At 39.3% G+C, this 15274-nt stretch overlaps 2 long non-coding RNA genes across 3 annotated transcripts in view; one reads left to right on the forward strand and one right to left on the reverse strand.

Annotated features, from left to right (window-relative positions):
* The window catches only part of LOC147752228 (uncharacterized), a 102888-nt gene that overhangs the window by 56857 nt on the left and 30757 nt on the right, over positions 1–15274 (forward strand). The window contains exons 1-2 of one of the 2 annotated variants that reach the window (XR_015314623.1): positions 1648–1713; positions 3177–13313. This is a non-coding gene — a long non-coding RNA (uncharacterized LOC147752228). Of the gene's footprint in view, positions 1–1647; positions 1714–3176; positions 13314–15274 lie in introns of those variants that run through there. The other variant, XR_015314622.1, reaches the window with a different exon arrangement.
* Positions 1421–4796, reverse strand: LOC147752229 (uncharacterized). Its single transcript, XR_015314631.1, has 2 exons — positions 4660–4796; positions 1421–1727 (listed from the first exon to the last, which is right to left on the reverse strand). It is a non-coding gene; the product is annotated as an uncharacterized LOC147752229 (long non-coding RNA).

Raw genomic sequence — 15274 nt, forward strand, 5'->3', positions numbered from 1 at the left:
CACCCGCCTTGACAACGCCTGCCCGCTTGCGCCGTGTTACTTAAGGGATATTTGAATCGCAATCAGTCTATTTAGCCAGGACCGCCCACTGATCCTGGTTGACTGGAGAAAGAAAACTGTGCCGACGACGTGGACTCTAAGTGACGGGAAGAAGGAAGTGTTTGAAAGGATTCAGGAATGGCAAATCGATAGCACAAACGTAGTTAGGATAACGTCGCTACGTTCAGTAGTCGAAATCGATTGTTTCCGGAAGCAGGCTACCTTCGAAGGGGTGACGCATACAATGCGTAAACAACTGAAAAAAGCCAAGCATAATGGGTACTGGACAGGGTGGCTATGGCCAACCGCGAGACAGTTTGATGCTCTGCGGTGCTTCGGATAAAAGCCATTAATAGACCCTACCAGGCTACCTTTACTGTCTATGTGTGAGACAATGGCGCTATAAGGTTATAATATAGACTGCAATAGCTAGGTTGTTGACATTCAAATCTTTTCATTAGCTGATATTATTTATACGCAACGTTAGCTGTATATATCATCTGTAAACATGTACGTAAATGGAAATAAGTTTAGCGCCTAGACTATAATTGTTATTACTATTACGAGCAAGTATCGATGAGAATTTGAAGAAGACAAGGCATGCGTAAACGTCAGTCGCTCAGATTTGTTACTTGATTTACCTAGCTGCTACGAGTTTACTCCAACTTCCTATCCTGCTACGTAAATATTAAGTTAACTCCTGCAAATGACACAATTTCTGTTATGTTGACAAAGGATCGCAGGTTCAAACTCCGCTGGAATCTATCTCTCAACCTACCTCTTTGGTATAATCTCGCGAATGATAGTTGTGAAAATGCTCAAGGTTTTATCATTTATGACGAAAATGGGCACTTCTTACTGGAACTTCTGTTTCAAAGCATATGGTGCAGAAGCGTTTCAATTTCACTAGGCTTCCACGACACCCGCCGCCAAACTGTCGTCTGCTTCGTAGGCTAAAATAATCTCTAACGAATCGCATTGACCTAACTGCACGTCACAGTTTACTTTCCACTTACTGCTGTCACAATTACCCTCATGTTTCGTTCAAAGCGACATAGTGACTACCACTTGTAGAGATTAGTATATATATATATATACTAAGGAATAGACGTGAATTGTCTCAAGCGAAAGGTATCTCCAAAGGACAATGTGTGATTTACACGACTGCGACAACGTCGATTGATGTATAAGGTCATTAGCGAACGTTTACGCAAATTCGGAAGGCTACCTCATACCTATATTCGGAGCCCAGTACACGCAGGAACAGGCCATCCATTACGCCCCGCCCTCATTTACATTACCAGTGTAACGCCCCAGCTCGACGTGACAGTTTGCTACTATTTCGAGCCGGCTGGCCTGTAAGAAAAGACGCCTGTCTCAGTCAACCGTTACAATCAATAATATACCGCGAAGTGTTTATTGTGCATAAAAATGAAAACTCCTTATCACGTAAAAAGGAATTCATGTGAAGCACACTTCAGATGTGTTCGTGATAATCGATTAAACGGTGCTAACTTGTCTGCATCTGTCGCCACTACTTGAATTTAATGAAATCTCGATAAATAAACAATAAATTCGACTCATGTCTAACGCGTTTCCCTTTTTACAGGGTGAAGTGGCGCGGGAAGTGGTAAGTTACGAATCTCGACCGCGAAGCTGTATCAAATATGTCATGTAAGTAATACCACCTGAAAGTTATTGGAAACAGAAAGATTTCATATTGTCGTGAAAAATCTCATTTGCATGTACCGATTAATTAGGAATCGCTTACTTAGGAATTACCTACAAATTCAGAGCAAGTCAATTCAGTTGAACTTGACTTCTTGAGAATTCGTTTAAAATATATCTAGATTTTCGAATATTAAATAGAATTTAAATTTAAAACAGGGCTAAACTAATGAGATAGCTAAAGTATGTATTAAGTTGTCCAAAAAGTATTGACCTTTTTTGAGCCAAGATCGAAGCAAACATTTTTTTATAATTTACAATAATCTTGCGAGACTAAATATGCGCCATTTCGATCGATAACCGTCTGGTAACACCATAACCTCATCACAGTATAACTTTTTAAATGGTTTCCGAGCGACAGATTGTGACAAATCAGAAGCTGAATTAACACCACTTAGGGATTTCTGCAGAGACTGAAACAGATGACAATCGGATAGCGCACGATCCGGACCATACAGCAGATGCATTGAAAGGTTCCATCTTTCCCAAATTTTACTGCAACATGTAGTCTATAATGGAAAACGACGCCTTTTTTGGTAAATAGCTTTACTAGTTCCGGCCGCTCGTTCTCAGTCGTCTATTATAATCTTACTAATTGCAAACAACAGAGATCCGAAACAGTCGTTTTGCCAGGCGGCAGCGCTCATAATCTGAAGTTCCTTTCCAATCCAACTAAACACGTAGCAACACATTTTTCTGGCGTCAGTCTGGGCATTGCCATTTCTGCACATTGTTACTGTATGCGATCTATTTATGATCACCCGTAATCAAGCACTTTAAAAATGGCTCTATTATGTTCCGTTTCGAAGAAGGCAATACAATCAAATTAATTCTTTTACATTACTTTGAGCGGCAGTCAAGCATTGAACTTCTTTTGCACCCAGTTTCCTTCGAATGTTTTCAAATAGCTTAACGGTAAACGTTTTTAAATTTCCTATCGCTGTCATGGTTGCCCATGTCGGTCTTGCTCACCTCTGCTATTTGTTTCACTAATTTCTTTCGTAAGTGGTCGACCACAACGAGGAACATGTTCCACATAGAGGTTTTTAGAAACGAAAGACCGATATAGCTATTTTTAGGTTTTTTTCTACTAATAACGCGCCTGGCCCGTAAACGACCCATTTTTTTATGAGCCTAGGTAGCATTTGTTGTGATAAACTGTAAGGCACCGAAAAATTTTACAGAAATTTCGCTCGTTCATTTCAAGATGCACTGTCTTAACAGTGTTAGAACACCTGCTACCTTCAGTCTCAGATTTCAAACCACACTACACGACTTACATTACCTGAGCTCTCTAGCTTCAAAACGGTCAATAGTTTTTCGACAGCCCCACATATACATATACAACTTTTTGTTTGCAACTTTGCAAGTTTATGTGCTTACGCAATAAAGATTTCACCTCATTTTAGCACGACTGTGTCCGCTTTCCAACAATAAACACCGACAATGTATCAACCTTCCCGTACAACAACGTCAGCAACAAGTAGCGGCTTCGCAATCGACAACAGCCATTTCGTCTCAATCAGCAATTGCCATTCATCGTCCAGCAAACATGTGAAGTACGATGCCGGCAGCCATAAATCTCCCAAAAGACGCTAGGGAATAAAACCCGCTGGTTACCAATACCCAGAAAAGTGTTAGGCATTTGATAAACATATTGGAATCGAAGTTCATCCCTTAAATTGGACAGCACACCCATGTTTCTGAATGTATTCTCATCAAGGGCGCACCCACTTAGGGCAATGATAATACCAACATAAAGGCATGATGGCCTATTTGGCGGAAAACTCGATGTACAAACGCTGTATATACAAATAGATGGACATCCAAGTATAAGCTCGGACTGTGTGATTCGGAGCAATGCAAGCAAGCATGACAAAGAGGCCTTGGAGAGCAGATGAAGACGTTATTGGCAAATAATAACAAGCCAGATAAATCACTGAACAAAACCATAGACATAGGGATAGGCAATAGGTTCAAGACAATGTACCAGCAGTTACAAATGGGACGAAGCGACTATGACTATACCATGCGTCGACGATTCAAGATCAGCTTAATAGTATTAAGGTCAAATTAGTTTTTAAGGTAGGGGTTGAAATCTATCAACTTACGTTGATCCGCCCTGGAAAATGTTGGCATTGACACAGAAGCCCAGTAATAGAATGGTGATCGTCTGCACGAAGGCACCGGTTTGAACTAAGGATATGCATTATCCTATTACTTTGATGCGATTAAATCGGGGCAGAAAAAACGATTCAGTGGCCACTTAATTTTGTCAAATCATCGCTGTGATCCGCGGGCTGTTTTTTTTCTCGCTATTAGCATTACGATAACTTACATGCTGACAAATCATAGTTATAACATATATACATACACACACAATATCTAATAATAATAATAATAATAATCAGAGCAGCATCAATAGTAAGTATAATAACAGATCTTCACTTAGTTATATACGACAATTTATACACGATTACGATTGTTTTAAGGGTAACCGTGATGTGGGCAGACCTATGGCGCAAATGAAATGATTTCCAGTTGCACACACGCTCACAAAGAGCTAGATACTATATAATAGATAATATATAATAGATATAACGGATAATATTTCCTATAGATATTTGCACAGTCGGTCTTGAGTAACATCTGCTACATCGACCAAAAATATTACCCAATAGAAAAAATCCCTGCTATTTCGTCTTTCTATCTAAAAATAGCACTACATATGCTACTGCGTCAATGAACTTCTTTGCTGTGTGCATATGTCCAATACTGCGGAGCAACTTCCCGCACTACTATCTTCATCAACGAGGACAGCCGGTAATATCGCTTAGATACGAAAAATCAATGGAGAAAAAATAATCCTGATTAGAAGACAGGAGTAATTACCGTTTTCGACCCGGAACGTATGCTGGGATTGATGACAGGTTACTTGCAAAATCGATACATTGACGTGATGAACACTGACGTCTATATATTAGTAGTTATGACTATGGTGTTAACACCAAAAGGGCATACGGACGCTCAGTGGATACCACCTATAAAAAAATATTGCAGATTACACTTGCTAGTTGCCGGTTATATATATATAACTGCCATAACACATTGTATATAAATGATCCAGTATACTTATAAAATGGTACATGCGGGATAACGTCGACAATGGTAACTACTAATACAAATCAAGCCTTCAAAGAAAATGGCAGGTCATCAATGCTATGCCACACCCATTCATATATATATATATATATACACACTGTGACTTGAAATGATTACTTAACTATTATCTTTCCCTCTGAAGAACAATGATCAGGGTGATGATTTTTTCAATACTACTTAGCTATTTTAATTGGCACTTTTTTTACCACTGTCGACATTTTGCCAGGCTTGTTGTGCATCTTTTCTCAGAAACACCTAATGCTGAGGCTATACTATCATCCTAATTAGTAGGGGGTAATTAAGACACACGAAACGTTTGGTATGTTATGCCTAGAAATCTATGTTTCCCTACATTTTAAATTCTCTCCTAATTCTTTTTCGTTTTTTCGTTAACATCATACGTATTTGGAACTCGATTGAAGTCTGCTTCTTGTTTGACAACTTCCTAAATGTCTCGCCTTGTTTTGATCGAGCCTCTCGAGAAGGGTTTGTTTTGAAGAAGACAACAAATATTTAAATTGTCTAATACATTTGTCTAAGAGCGTTACGTTTTACCCACTAGTCTTGTATGATATAAACTAATTGTCAGATACTCCGTATAATTTATTGCCATGCCAATCAAAGAATCAGTTAATTAGTCTCCGGCACGAGCTAAAATTCAGAGATAACAACAGAATTAATAAGGCATAACCTGAATAAAATGGGCTAACCCTCTTAGAATAATTAGTGCTGTCATCAGTGTATAGCAACATCTGTAATATATGTATAACAAATGTAGCCAACGGCATTGTAACTTAATTCAGTTAAAGCTGAACTACACGATTAATAATGAATGAGTAAATTTCTACGTAACATCGCCTCGTCCAACTTCGAATCCCATTCACTTACCCTGACGCCGACCCTACGAGATATTTCTGCTACGTGCAAAGCCGTGTTATATCAGGGATGTCGCTCAAAACTCCCGCATAAAGTATCCGGGACAGAAGCAATCGTTTATACCTTCCTAATGATATTCCCTGACCACCTCCGTTCCTTCACCCTTTTGGACAAGTTGATAACATGAACTACATAGTCAACTCTCCAGCATCTTGGGTCCCATTTGTAATTTAATAGACAATGAAATGATACCTTTCCCACCTCACGCTCCGTGAAATCAATAGACTTCACTTTCGACCACTACATTTTGATTCACTCCACCAGCTCCCTAATTGTTCCCTTATCTTAGATTTCGTCTATTATCACACTTGTTATGAATAGTCATAAACCTGTCACAGCGCGCTACAGTGTTCAAATACGCTGAAATCATGAACCATGGACACCAAGACCGCGACCCTTCGCAACAGGGCGCGCGGTCGTCTGCTTCAAACTTGAAAACACCGAAGGACGCCAATGTAGAGCAGCTCGCCCAAAAATGCATAAAAAAAAAAAGATGAAAAAAGCGGTCCCGAAAACATACAGACGCAGGTGAACGTTGTTAAGTCGGCGATCCTTTCGGAGGCAATTTCAACAAACAAAAAAAAGAATAAAAGCCAATAATTACATACAAAGCATACGAACAGTGGAACGTGTTAAAAAATTCAAATGAAAAAAAAAAACAAAAATAGGAGAAAAATTAAAAATAAATATGCTGAAAAGTGTCGCTGATGATAGCAGGTATACACAAGAATACTGCTAAAAAGACAAAGCAACCACTTTTAAACCGTAAAATGGAAGTACATTTCATAGAAAAAAAAAAGTTGAAATAATTATCAAAAATACACCGACAAGGCACTTCCATAAGAAAAAGCAAGTAAACAAAAACTTTTTCAATTTATTTTGTACGGCAGCCTATCAGCAACAACAACAACAACAACAACAACATGCGGCATCTTCCTCTTCGAAAAGCGAATGATCGATCTAAAAGCACAATACTTGTTGTTAGGCTGTCAACCAGCATCACTGTAGGATTGTGACATTTGCAATTGGCAATTACAATTGTGTGACATGCTAAGGTGACACTTGTCTGGGCATGTTTAACACGTTACCGTCAAGAAGCGACACCGTTTGAGAGGGCGCGAGATTCGAAGCTCTTCGCCAGTCTTGGGATTACGTTCTCTTGTCGCCTCAAGTCCATCGAGGCTTATTTGTACGACAGACACTCGCCAAAGCTAACTGGGAAATGCTCGCTCCCTCAACAGCCCGAAGGCTGTTGAGGGAGTTCTTTCGTGTGAGGAATCTGTCGTCACCGAAGGACGCCTAAGAGGTGCCGATCTTCGAAGTAGATCAATGGGCTTATCAGAACAATGGAATATGCCAATACCACCCAGTAAGGAAGATGCTCAGTAACGTATCCACACACTATCAAGACGGTTATATAACTTGATCATTTCACCACTTACTAGGAGTCTATGACCAGCGTTACTGGATCTCAGTAACATAAACATTGATGAATCTTAGGTACATCGCAATCCTACGCAAAAAACGAGAAACAAGGACAACAATGGGATGTCTAAAGACAGCTACCTAGAAATCATGCCACCTACCAAATATAGACTTGAGAACAACCCTAGCACGCATTATTGAGATGATTAAGAATAGGTGGAACATCGAGCATCGCGATTTTCGTGGGTCCACTTCATTGCGCGTCGTCCCACAACAGCTGAAACGCATATTCAAATGGGTTGAAGAAACCACAACATTAAGAATGAACTACAATAACAAATGACAGTTCCTACCAAACAGTTTTCGACCCAATTGAAGATCGACACAGAATGGCAAGCGAATAGACTTAGAAACTTGCAAATAAGGCCACAGGCCAAACAAGCATGGATACCCGTTCACAACACTAATCAAAAACGGCAATTTTCAGCAGATATAAGAATATCACACTCACTCATTAACAGACGTACATACAGGCATTGAACGTATTAGCGGCCTCTCAATTCAGCCCTGTGGACCCCTATATGTCATGGCAAAACAAAGAGTCAGACTAAAGTGACTCTAACACGTAACCAGATCAGAGGCCAGTTAGTGACTCATCAATTAAACGAAGAAGCAACTACGATCCGTCAACAAGTCTGCTATCGATGCACCTTCCTATCTATAAACTATGCTAATTTAGAATAAACACACTAGCACCCGCATTTCCAATCAAGTCTAGCGTACAACAGCAATTATGAAACCCAGCTGACTGTCGCATTCATTCGGGCATCTACCAGGGTGATGGGCGAACCCAATAAAATGGGTTCTTTAGGTTGAGTTTTTTTCGCGTAACCAGGCACGAGCCGTTTCGATGGAAAAATAAATTTATCGGGCGAGAGGGTATTAACACTGTGCTCGCTTGCTGCGTTGGTTAACTTAATAATTAATAGAGTGTGACAATTCGATTGGGATCCAATATGGCCGTCGTGAGTACCTAAAAGCTCGGCTTTCAAAAAAAATCTGTGCCAGTTCTTATGGAAGGTCAAGTGCCAGCTCGCATTATATGCGGCTACTGGAATAGCTCTGGTGGTGACGTATGTTGCATCGAAAAGCTGTAGTAAGTAATGTTGATTAATGGGACATAAACGGACCTAGATTCTGACAGCTGCTCCCTATACACGGCCAGAAGACAGTGCAGACTTTGTTTGTTGTTTTGCTCCTGTCACTCGTGATTCTCTGTCAATAGCTTTTACTTTATGCGACACCACAGCGAGACAATACGATAGCTCGGACAAAGCTGCTGACAGCGACCAGTCGAACAAGCCGATAACCGAGGCGGACGCAGTACGAGCTCATGGCAACGGTCCGATGCGACTAGGACAAAGCAGACACGAAAAACAGGTCCCTCTAAAGCAAAACACTACTTGCAGCTTTGAGAATAAGCAACGAAATCGACACAAGAAGCCCGACATAACAGGAACCCCGTTTATCAACAACAATGACCTTAACAACAATGCCAGCTTTTGTTTTGCATAAGAAAAGCAAAGCATTGACTCTGGCTGAGCGCGAGCGAATTAAAGGGTTATGTAGGATGAAGTAGTGCTTCGGCTTTATTTTGGAGCATTTCTGCAACTTTCATGGGTGGCCAATGTAAAAACACCACCCTTTATACGCAGAAAGCATTCCGTAGAGCAAAATAAAAGTAAAAAGGCAAAGAAAAAAAGAGTCACATAATGATTGTCATTCATTCACAGCTGCCAACATTTCTGACGTTACTTTAGTTAGCCACAAGTTTACACTTGTGGCTAACTAAAGCAACAGGCAGCAGATGAATGGCCGTGTAGGTTAGGGGAACATTTCTGAAAAAGATAGAAGAGATCGACAAACAAATCATAATGATTAGTCTACCTTTCGCAGTTTCTGATAGTTCGACAACTTCTAGAACCGTTCATTGATTGCAAAACAGTAGGGAGGCATCTAACTGGTCAAGGGCTTTACGACAAGCTGGCGGTATAGAATTGCTATTGATATCGGGAACACTAATAAGTTGGAATTAATTGTGGCTTTGAACCGCCATGGAGACAAAGGGTACGAAACATATAGGCCTGCGTTAGCAGACGAAGGTCTTAGGACGTGAGTCACGACGACAGGGTACTCTGCACATTCACGGACAGAACGGTCAGCTAGGCATCCATATTAGGGATAGAAGACAGGAATATTTCATTATATGTAGTACTAACCGCATGCGAGACAACTAGTATATGGATGTATGAACCAATAGGACGTCGTAGTGGGGTCCATGGACTCATCTGCACACAAAGTTGAGAAATGAATGTGAGAGGACGACGCGGATACCATGATACACGTCGCAAGACATTTACACGTACATACATACATACATACATACATAGACATATATACACACATTGAAAATCGAACGATGTTTAATTAATTGTTCCCTGTCTATAAACAACTGTTCCGCTGATGCTGCTACTGGTTTGTTCTGTATCCAATTATCATCCAGATCCAAGCCTAATGTCCGTCCTGATGTTATCCCAATAGTACATAACTAAACAGCCCTGAAAACTGAAGACAAGCAGATCTCCTCTCCTTTGTGCCATCTCCCGATCCGTATCCCAGACATTTCCCATCGTAATGGTAGTATGTATTACTTTAGTAGGTACTTTATATGGCGACTTTTCAGCACGAGCCAAAGCCTGTTACGTGACCTTACGGCTCACATAGAGGTTGGCGCGCTATATATAATATATATATATATATAGAAAGAGAGATGGAGAGAGATACTAAGAAATAACGACGGTCACTTACGGACTGAAAAAGCATACTGTAAACTGTCATGAGATGACCTAATTGTCATAGGCTATAATATAAACTTATTATAAAATACATGATAAATAAATCGACCTATAAGCTTATGAGTTCAATGATGACGTTAACGAAGTATATTAAGCATAAATGAATGGATATTGAATTGTAACAAGGGCTGAAACGACAAAAATTATTGATCACATTAAAATAGTGATGAATCAATAACTGTCCTCATTAAAAGCCATGGAGCAAAATTAAACAAAAAATATATATATATATATATATATATATATATACATATTACTTCAGTCCTATACCGAGGTTGTGAATACAACCTTGAAATCGTAGACCTTGAAAAAATATCTGTTGTCAAATGTCACGTACATGTTTCCATGACAACCAACACGGTACGCATTACTATTATTATTAGTATACAGAGCAAAACAACATATAGTAGATTTGGCTTCTAAGACGGAGCTAATCTTCACAGCCAAAAGAAAACTACACATAGAGATAACGCAGATGTCTATCATAAATGCATCGAACAATGCGTAGGTAAGAAATAGACAGTAGAGATAAGAAATGGAGTGCACTATGACCAATCATTAGCTTTAGTGGCTTAATATAATAAAACAATGACGATACTAAGCCAAAGGACGCAGAAAATACGGCGTCGAGGCATAGTATAATATTGGTAATATTATTAGTTATGAAGTTCAATTCTAATCTATGTTAATCATTGATAATAACAAATAGTCGATACCGTCGTCTGTCTATAGTTAGAAGGCCAAAAAAAAACAATATATAACAATAGCTTATATCTATATATTAAAGGATGTCCTCCCTAGTTACACAAACATCTATATGGCCTGCAGACGGCATATGTGCTTTCATGTAAATCTCCGTTTTTTCCCTACATGGAAAAAATATAATAAGACAGCCGCAAGAGATACGAAGAGTGCCCTCAAGCGTTAGACATTTTCGACACACCACTTTGATTATTGTTAGTATTAATAATATGAGTAAGATTCTCTACTAACTATTAATACCGTAATAATTGTATGATTTATATACTATATAGTTATACAACTATGTCATTGCGGATACAAAGCACTATTAAAAAAAATATTGCAAATCTTATGATCGGCGGCTAGCAGACGATAACATGATATTGTTCATGTTTGTAAACAAAATAAGATGGTATCCATGGCAACCAGTGCAAAAGCCGTGGCGTTAATTGCAGTAAAAGTGATTTCAGGATCGATGATGATGATATTAGTTAGATGGATATATACATATATGCATAACATGTAAAACTAGTGTGTTCGTGCGTGCACCCCCAGCTGTATTACCGAACAAAATACTGACGAGGGTAATTATACCTCCAAGAAAATCATTTACGGATTAAGGTGACGTGTTCAAGTCAAAGTCATTAGTGTAGCAGGCGAGATTCAACACCTATTTCGTCTGCTGTATGATTGTTGATAAATATTAAGCCCAAAAGAATTTTTCTTCCAAAAGGTCTGTCCACATTCAGCCATCACCCAGTTCAGTCCCTTCTAGCATCTACTTTGTAGGAGCGCCGTATAGAATTGTTTAGATAGCGAAAATATAAGACGCAAGATAGAGAAAAATAATGATTCTATAATACACAAGGGGGCGAAGGAGAAATTTGACAAAAAAAAAGGCGTCGACAGAACAACACGGACATGACAAGAATAGCTAAACTCTGGATACAGAGGAAACGACGCACGTATACTGTGTAATAAATATGAAAGAAATGCTAGAATTAAGTCGTTAACAAACCCAACCGCCGAAAATGATGTTGACAAACGTAACAGGTTCCACATTTTGGGAAATCATCAAGTCAGTTAAAGATGTCCCGTGGTATGTTGCAAACGGACGCCAACGATCAGGGCGCGCTATTGATGACCGACGAATATTATAGTTTGTCTCCCATCAAGAACTATAATAAAAGTCCTATCTAAATAGAAAAACATGTAGAAAAGCTCGACGTATGCGAGCGCCTATTGCTGTGTATAAGAAAACAATCCCATAATTGGTGATGAGAATGATGCTAAATCTGCATCAATATTTAGATTATCGTAAATATGGATGAAGCTTTGATAGTAAGCCAAAAAATTCAGTAACGAAAGGTCATAACATTACACACCACATCATGGTCGAGTATGTTCGTTATTTGATAGAGTTTCGTATGTATTGAAACAATAAAACCCATGGGTTGATGCTGATATCGAAAGATGAAAGAAAGATTAGCAGTAATCAATGCCACTCTACCGTCATCCGACAGACGCAATATCGAGGAACATTATGAGTTTGGCAATAGACTATGGAATTGTCGAAACGATGAGAGAGCGACATAAGCTACTAGGATTTAACTGACAACGCGATAACAGTTGAATTTGTTGCAATTCCGGCGGTCTTTATTTGGGCTGTACTGTTTGTAGTCAATCAAGGAGAGTGTGGTCAATCCACTTTACGGCACTAACACTGGACCACGTCTGCAAAGAGTCTATGACCTGGCCCTGACGGTTACCTCTTAAGACTGCCTACATGTCGCGAGATACACAGTTGTCCGGCAAGACATCTATCTAAGGTTCACCTGCGCTCAGTGAACCTTGGTTTCGTGACTTAGTGGCCACCAAATAGGGCTCATAAGCTATCGAAGACGCTATTCAGGCAATGCTTCCGTAGAATTTCATTTATTGCTGCAACAAGTCAGCATGAATTTTCTACGGAGTATACGCTCAACGTCATAGGCTTAAAGGCGAAATCTGGTCCGAATCGCATCCGAGAGGATTCCCCCCATTTTCATCGATACTAAATGCCATGGTCGCTCATATAATACTAGGTACATCAATGGGTTAATTCCTTCATTAACATGAAAACACTGACTAATTAACGAAAAGAAACACCTATAAATGGAGAATTAAGAAGAACGTATTGTTCGATATAATAACTAAATAAACAAATAAACCAACATCAGCGAGCAATTAACAATTTCGTTATCAGCATTAACACATAGAAGGACATCTGAAGAGAATCAATAGAGGGAAAAGTAAGATCACGCATACCGAACAGCATATCGAGTATTAATGAATAAATGTATCTGATATTTCGTTCCACCCAAAAAACCTGTGCTTATTTTTAGTGAAACCTGTACGATGTTCTGGTATTTTGTGTTTCACAATGCTTATTGCTTGTGCTTACAATCGTTTAATGCAAATCGGCCTGCACCACGTGGTCATAGGAACAAGGGTTTTGTAGCAGTTTCAGGTGTCTGCTGATCTAAGTTCTGCGTATGGACGTGCTTTTAACGACCACAGTGCCTTCTGGTGGCGTTTCTTGATTAAGGCTGATGCACACGTGGAAAGGTAAGGTTCATTCAATCTATGGGACTGCATCGTATAAATAAGGGTCCAGCTCAGTTATTGCCGCCCAGGTGCCGCTTTATTTGTCTAAATCAAACAGGTTAATTCAGCTCTCCGAATAATATCCATATACGTACCGTTTTGCTATAGGGTAAGCTTCTTCTCATAAATGAGTGAGCGCGCTAATATAAAATCAATATGATATGGGAGTAAGATATATATTCGCGATATTGTGTGTATGAAAAGCTCGAGGTACTACTGCTTATGGGATAAAATTGTCTGAAAAGATATAACCAGATATGTTTGCTACGACGGCCTACAAGCTGAACATATTATGTAATTTATCTGTGCATAAAATATACAGGCTGTTAAAATGGGCCTGAATATAAAATTGTAAGCTACGTGCATTCTCCTTTCAAATACATCTCCTATCGTTTGCATCAACGAATAAGAAAACCATATGTACGGTTCAGTTCTTCTAGCTTCTAGCTAGTTCATTTTAGCTGCATTTGACAGAGAACAAAAAAATGTTACTTTAAATATGTAGACTCGAATTGATCTGAGACGTTTTTGCAATCGATCATCATTTGCCCTGTGCTTTTTTAAATAGGTGTCAAATATTATTAAACACATATGTACACAATAATAGATTTAGCAATGAAATTAGTGCAACGCCCATGATCCGATTTCTGATCTAATTAAATTAATTTTGCTTCATGTTCGTAATTCATTTTAGACGGCTAATGAGAGGGTAAAAGCATGATTTGGCACTTGAATGGCTGGATTGCGGAAAATAGCTTTTCGTTATGATTCACTGCCCCTGCCCCTTGACTAGACGGTTTTTCCATGACGCTTTATCCGCTTTTACGCCGACCTCGGCCTATTCGTATACGAGTCGAGAAGGCTCATGACAAATGAAGGATTCATCAAGGGGTTCATTCAATTCATCAAGTTCCGAGCCTTCAATGGGAACCTTGCTGGAATTTTCCAGTTCAACGCGGTACACGAAGATTAATGGAAAACGAATGCCCTTTGTAAACCATTCTAAGTCGACTAGATCCTGTAGGCTGCACATGTTTACGTCGACATCTTCATTTGCGATTTTTTTGTGTATATCATTGTAGGGTCAGTTTAAATACACTCATTCTTGAGCTCTGTGAAGCGAAAAGGCTCGTTACATCTCGGTACCAATTCAAAGGTTTAATTGAGAATGCATTCATAGTTTTGATATGACGGAAAACTTACTGTCGATTATCTTCAGTAAAGTGATTGCTTCATATAAATGACTACATTGTTTTTTGCATACGTCGCTAAGGCCTCAGCATTGGTACTTCTAGTGAAGAACACCACCTATGGTGCGGTGGTAATCACTGGAATAGGGGTTGCAATACAGACATGTTCATATTTGTTCTACACAAAACTGTGCACCGAACATTGAAACAATGTTAAAAATCACTATGTTTCAATTGGTAAATTAACCTGTTATTTCTGGGTCGAGAACTTGCCGCTCAGTTCATCGACGCAGTACATTAGTACCTTGTTGATGCTAAGTGACTAATACTTTGGGCATTGTACAGTACGTCCAATATGTCGGTGAACCTCACTATTAACACATAAGCATAAGTTATTGATAACATAGTGATATATGTTGTATATCTGTGACGGGCTGAGCGGTGCATCACGCCGATTGCATTATGCATATAAACTGATTAGGAACATGCGTT

The sequence above is a fragment of the Varroa jacobsoni genome, unplaced genomic scaffold (genome assembly GCF_002532875.2).
Source record: "Varroa jacobsoni isolate VJ856 unplaced genomic scaffold, vjacob_1.0 scaffold_1393, whole genome shotgun sequence".
Classification (NCBI taxonomy): Eukaryota; Metazoa; Arthropoda; class Arachnida; order Mesostigmata; family Varroidae; genus Varroa; species Varroa jacobsoni.